Here is a 6,998-nt window from a genome sequence, read left to right on the forward strand (position 1 = left end):
CTGCTGTTGACAATCAGAATTTTTTTTTGTTTATTAGAGACAATATCATTGATAAGTGCAAATAATTATCAGACTATTTGTGAGCCTTAATAACACATATTCAATTTGACTAAGTGACATGATGACATAATTGTTTTGTTTTTAATTCTAATATTTAATTTTAAACATCACCTGACTTATCTGCACTGTTTTTAGTTTTGAATTACACATTTTTTTTAATTTTTTTTTTATTATACACGATTATTTTCATGTTTACAGAGTCTTTCATTATTTCACATGGACAGGCGTCAGGACATAAAACTGATTTCATTCTGTGCGCCCGTCACTATTTGTCAGAATATCTGACACATTAATGCAGATTAGTCGTGGATTTGAACGCTGAATAATTCAAAAATACCTTTAAAGGTGCCATATGTAAGAATGTGGCCAAAAACGGTTACTACATTCAAATTCAAAATACTGAGGTCTTTTTAGGTTTCGTTTTCTGACATAACTGGGGACCCGTGGTTGCCCGGCAGCTGAGACTCTACTGACTGCAATGATTGGTGGACGGCGGTAGGTGGCGCCACATGCCAAAACATGATTTGCAGTCTGCAAAATGTTATTTTTAATGCAACTATTGTGTCTGTACTGTTGTTGTTGGTGAGTTCAGTTTGTTATATGAACATTATTCCTGAGTCTCTGTGACATATTAGGAGGATTTTATGGCCAGTTGCTTTAGATTTATTACATAATGCACCTTTAAATGTTCATGTAAAGTAAATGTTACTGAGAAATATTCAAAAATAATAAAATAAAATACAATTCTGTGAGATATTATCATAAACAAAAACACGTAGAATCATAGAATGACCTTTCAAAATTGTGATATTTGTTCACAATTTCAGAACAACATATGATTATGAATCATCTAACACCCTCCCATGTGACGTGTGGGGTTAATCACTAAAGTGCACTTAGGTGAGACGTGTCTTCCTCTTTTCCACTCACACTCTCAGCCCCACTCTGCTGACCTCACCTGTGCGGCCGTGGACACAAACAAACCCCATCTGTTGAGATGTGCCGTCCATTAGCATACCCTCGTCTCCTGCGCCGACACACAGGAAACTCTCTGTCATCAATACATCATGTTCTTTTTCGCCGTCTTCGTCCCGCGGGCAGAAACGATCATTTCCATGGAGACTGTGCACAGGCCGGAGTCGTTTACAATAAACGAGCAGATGTCCAGTTTGTTATCCTCGTAGTAGATCTCCACATTTGCAACTGGACAGAAACCATTGAATATTTGTGCGCTCTGCTTGCAGAACCATACAAACAATCCATGAATAGAATGTTCAATCAATTTATTTCATCAGATATTTGACTTTATCACAGCATTTCTTTACCTTCTTTACCTCCTCCTTTATCAGATTACATTGCCAAATGTGTGAGATGAATCTTTGAGTTTGATATGGTCTAAGACCATAAGACACCTAATTTTAGTGCCTGGTTAATGGGTCCAAAGGTCAACATTTATGGGTGAATAGGTTTCACTTAACGCGAAGCAGGTTGTTACAGCACAGTGCAAAGACTCTGACACTGTTCATGGGATCTGGACCTATAGAGGAGGATATCGTGGTAACGTTAAGTTTCTCTGGCCTTCTGGTTGATTTAAACCACAAAGAGCAAAACAAGGCAACAATATGTTCACACACTGAGGTTATTGTAGTTAACAAAAGCCAACAAAAACTAAAATTTTAAAAACATTTAACATGAACTAAAATAAAAATAAAGGCTAAAAAGACAAAATGATAGCTAACTGAAACTTTATTGTGTGTTTACAAAACTCAAATTGTAGCGAAAATGTGCTTAGTTTTTGTCTTGGTAAAACTTACTTAGTATGGTATAGTATGATGTTTTTGTGAAATTTTGGTCCCAAAATTTTTTTTTCCCAAAACATACTAACTGAAGTTTGATGTTTTTGTCAAATTTTGGAAGAAGTTTTTTTCCCCAAAATGTTTTTAAATTATGGGTGACATACCACAGTATGACGCGTTTGTCAAATTTTGGACCAACATTTTTCTTGCAAAACATTTGTCACATTTTGGACGACATAGTAGAACAGAATGACGTTTTTGTCGAATTTTGGACCCCACATTTTTTTTTTTTAAATGTTGTCAAATTTTGTATGTTTTCAAAAAAAAGTTTAGATTTTGGACGACATAGTATAGTATGACGTTTTGTCAAATTTTGGACCCAAACCTTTTTTTTCAAAAATGTTTTCAGATTTTGGACGAAGTAGTGTAGTATGACATTGAGGTTGACGACACAGTATAGCATGACGTATTGGTCACATTTTGGGCTAAAAAAATGTTTTAAAAAAAAATCAGATTTTGGGCGACATAGAATAGCATGTCGTTTTTGTCAAATTTTGGACCAAAATTCTTTTCTTCAAAAAAGGGTCAGATTTTGGACGAACTAGTGTAGTAGGACATTGTATAGTATGACGTTTTGGTCACATTTTGGGCCAAAAAAAATGTTTAAGATTTTTTTCCGATTTTGTACGACATAGTATAGTATGAAGCTTTTGTCAAAATTTGGACCAACATTTTTTTTTCAAAAAAATTGTCAGATTTTGGACGAAGTAGTGTAGTATGACATTGAGGTCGACGACATAGTATAGTTTTACGTTTTGGTCACATTTTGGGCTAAAAAAAAATTTCTAAAAAAATTCTGATTTTGGACGACATAGTATAGTATGAAGCTTTTGTCAAATTTTGGACCAACATTTTTTTTTCAAAAAAATTGTCAGATTTTGGACGAAGTAGTGTAGTATGACATTGAGGTCGACGACATAGTATAGTTTTACGTTTTGGTCACATTTTGGGCTAAAAAAAAGAATTTCTAAAAAAATTCTGATTTTGGACGACATAGTATAGTATGTCGTTTTTGTCAAATTTTGGACCAAAATTGTTTTTTCAAAAAAATGGTCAGATTTTGGACGAAGTAGTGTAGTATGACATTGAGGTCGACGACATAGTATAGTATGACGTTTTGGTCACATTTCAGGCCAAAAAAAATTTAAAGATTTTTTTCCGATTTTGGACGACATAGTATAGTATGAAGCTTTTGTCAAATTTTGGACCAAAATTGTTTTCTCAAAAAAATTGTCAGATTTTGGACGAAATAGTGTAGTATGACATTGAGGTCAACGAAATTGTATAGTATGACGTTTCGGTCACATTTTGGGCAAATAAAAACAATTCCAAATTGTTTACAGATTTTGGACGACATAGTATAGTATGTCGTATTTGTCAAATTTTGGACCAAAATTTTTTTTTCAAAAAAATTGTCAGATTTCGGACGAAATAGTGTAGTATGACATTGAGGTCGACGACATAGTATAGTATGACGTTTCGGTCACATTTTGGGCTAAAAAAAACAATTGAAATTTTTATACAGATTTTGGACGACATAGTATAGTATGTCGTTTTTGTCAAATTTTGGACCAAAATTGTTTTTTCAAAAAATTGTCAGATTTTGGACGAAATAGTGTAGTATGACATTGAGGTCGACGACATAGTATAGTATGACGTTTCGGTCACATTTTGGGCTAAAAAAAACAATTCAAATTTTTTTACAGATTTTGGACGACATAGTATAGTATGTCGTTTTTGTCAAATTTTGGACCAAAATAGTTTTTTCAAAAAAATGGTCAGATTTTGGACGAAATAGTGTATTATGACATTGAGGTCGACGACATAGTATAGTATGACGTTTCGGTCACAATTTTGGGCTAAAAAAAACAATTGAAAATTTTTTACAGATTTTGGACGACATAGTATAGTATGTCGTTTTTGTCAAATTTTGGACCAAAATTGTTTTTTCAAAAAAATGGTCAAATTTTGGACAAAATAGTGTATTATGACTTTGAGGTCGACGACATAGTATAGTATGACGTTTCGGTCACATTTTGGGCTAAAAAAAAGAATTGAAATTTTTTTACAGATTTTGGACGACATAGTATAGTATGTCGTTTTTGTCAAATTTTGGACCAAAATTGTTTTTTCAAAAAAATGGTCAGATTTTGGACGGAATAGTGTAGTATGACATTGAGGTCGACGACATAGTATAGTATGACGTTTCGGTCACATTTAGGCTAAAAAAAACAATTGAAATTTTTTTACAGATTTTGGACGACATAGTATAGTATGTCGTTTTTGTCAAATTTTGGACCAAAATTGTTTTTTCAAAAAAATGGTCAGATTTTGGACGAAATAGTGCAGTATGACATTGAGGTCGACGACATAGTATAGTATGACGTTTCGGTCACATTTTGGGCTAAAAAAACAATTGATAATTTTTTACAGATTTTGGACGACATAGTATAGTATGTCGTTTTTGTCAAATTTTGGACCAAAATGTTTTTTTCAAAAAAATTGTCAGATTTTGGACGAAATAGTGTAGTATGACATTGAGGTCGACGACATAGTATAGTATGACGTTTCGGTCACATTTTGGGCTAAAAAAAACAATTGAAATTTTTTTACAGATTTTGGACGACATAGTATAGTATGTCGTTTTTGTCAAATTTTGGACCAAAATAGTTTTTTCAAAAAAATGGTCAGATTTTGGACGAAATAGTGTATTATGACATTGAGGTCGACGACATAGTATAGTATGACGTTTCGGTCACATTTTGGGCTAAAAAAAAACAATTCAAAATTTTTACAGATTTTGGACGACATAGTATATAGTATGTCGTTTTTGTCAAATTTTGGACCAAAATTGTTTTTTCAAAAAAATGGTCAGATTTTGGACGAAATAGTGTAGTATGACATTGAGGTCGACGACATAGTATAGTATGATGTTTCGGTCACATTTCGGGCTAAAAAAAACAATTGAATTTTTTTTTACAGATTTTGGACGACATAGTATAGTATGTCGTTTTTGTCAAATTTTGGACCAAAATGTTTTTTTCAAAAAAATGGTCAGATTTTGGACGAAATAGTGTAGTATCACATTGAGGTCGACGACATAGCATAGTATGACGTTTCGGTCACATTTTGGGCTAAAAAAAACAATTGAAAATTTTTTACAGATTTTGGACGACATAGTATAGTATGTCGTTTTTGTCAAATTTTGGACCAAAATTGTTCATTCAAAAAAATGGTCAGATTTTGGACGAAATAGTGCAGTATGACATTGAGGTCGACGACATAGTATAGTATGACGTTTCGGTCACATTTTGGGCTAAAAAAAAAAAATTCAAATTTTTTTACAGATTTTGGACGACATAGTATAGTATGTCGTTTTTGTCAAATTTTGGACCAAAATTGTTTTTTCAAAAAAATGGTCAGATTTTGGACGAAATAGTGTAGTATGACATTGAGGTCGACGACATAGTATAGTATGACGTTTCGGTCACATTTTGGGCTAAAAAAAACAATTGAAATTTTTTTACAGATTTTGGACGACATAGTATAGTATGTCGTTTTTGTCAAATTTTGGACCAAAATAGTTTTTTCAAAAAATGGTCAGATTTTGGACGAAATAGTGTATTATGACATTGAGGTCGACGACATAGTATAGTATGACGTTTCGGTCACATTTTGGGCTAAAAAAAACAATTCAAATTTTTTACAGATTTTGGACGACATAGTATAGTATGTCGTTTTTGTCAAATTTTGGACCAAAATCGTTTTTTCAAAAAAATGGTCAGATTTTGGACGAAATAGTGCAGTATGACATTGAGGTCGACGACATAGTATAGTATGACGTTTCGGTCACATTTTGGGCTAAAAAAACAATTGATAATTTTTTACAGATTTTGGACGACATAGTATAGTATGTCGTTTTTGTCAAATTTTGGATCAAAATGTTTTTTTCAAAAAAATTGTCAGATTTTGGACGAAATAGTGTAGTATGACATTGAGGTCGACGACATAGTATAGTATGACGTTTCGGTCACATTTTGGGCTAAAAAAACAATTGATAATTTTTTACAGATTTTGGACGACATAGTATAGTATGTCGTTTTTGTCAAATTTTGGATCAAAATGTTTTTTTCAAAAAAATTGTCAGATTTTGGACGAAATAGTGTAGTATGACATTGAGGTCGACGACATAGTATAGTATGACGTTTCGGTCACATTTTGGGGTAAAAAAAACAATTGAAATTTTTTTACAGATTTTGGACGACATAGTATAGTATGTCGTTTTTGTCAAATTTTGGACCAAAATAGTTTTTTCAAAAAAATGGTCAGATTTTGGACGAAATAGTGTATTATGACATTGAGGTCGACGACATAGTATAGTATGACGTTTTGGTCACATTTTGGGCTAAAAAAAACAATTGAAATTTTTTTTACAGATTTTGGACGACATAGTATAGTATGTCGTTTTTGTCAAATTTTGGACCAAAATGTTTTTTTCAAAAAAATGGTCAAATTTTGGACGAAATAGTGTAGTATCACATTGAGGTCGACGACATAGCATAGTATGACGTTTCGGTCACATTTTGGGCTAAAAAAAACAATTGAAATTTTTTTACAGATTTTGGACGACATAGTATAGTATGTCGTTTTTGTCAAATTTTGGACCAAAATTGTTTTTTTTTAAAAATGGTCAGATTTTGGACGAAATAGTGTAGTATGACATTGAGGTCGACGACATAGTATAGTATGACGTTTCGGTCACATTTTGGGCTAAAAAAAACAATTGAAATTTTTTTACAGATTTTGGACGGCATAGTATAGTATGTCGTTTCGGTCACATTTTGGGGTAAAAAAAACAATTTAAATTTTTTTACAGATTTTGGACGACATAGTATAGTATGTCGTTTTTGTCAAATTTTGGACCAAAATAGTTTTTTCAAAAAAATGGTCAGATTTTGGACGAAATAGTGTATTATGACATTGAGGTCGACGACATAGTATAGTATGACGTTTTGGTCCCATTTTGGGAAAAAAAAAACAATTGAAAATTTTTTACAGATTTTGGACGACATAGTATAGTAT

This window comes from Microchirus variegatus (genome assembly GCF_963457635.1).
Source record: "Microchirus variegatus genome assembly, chromosome: 7".
Taxonomy (NCBI): domain Eukaryota; kingdom Metazoa; phylum Chordata; class Actinopteri; order Pleuronectiformes; family Soleidae; genus Microchirus; species Microchirus variegatus.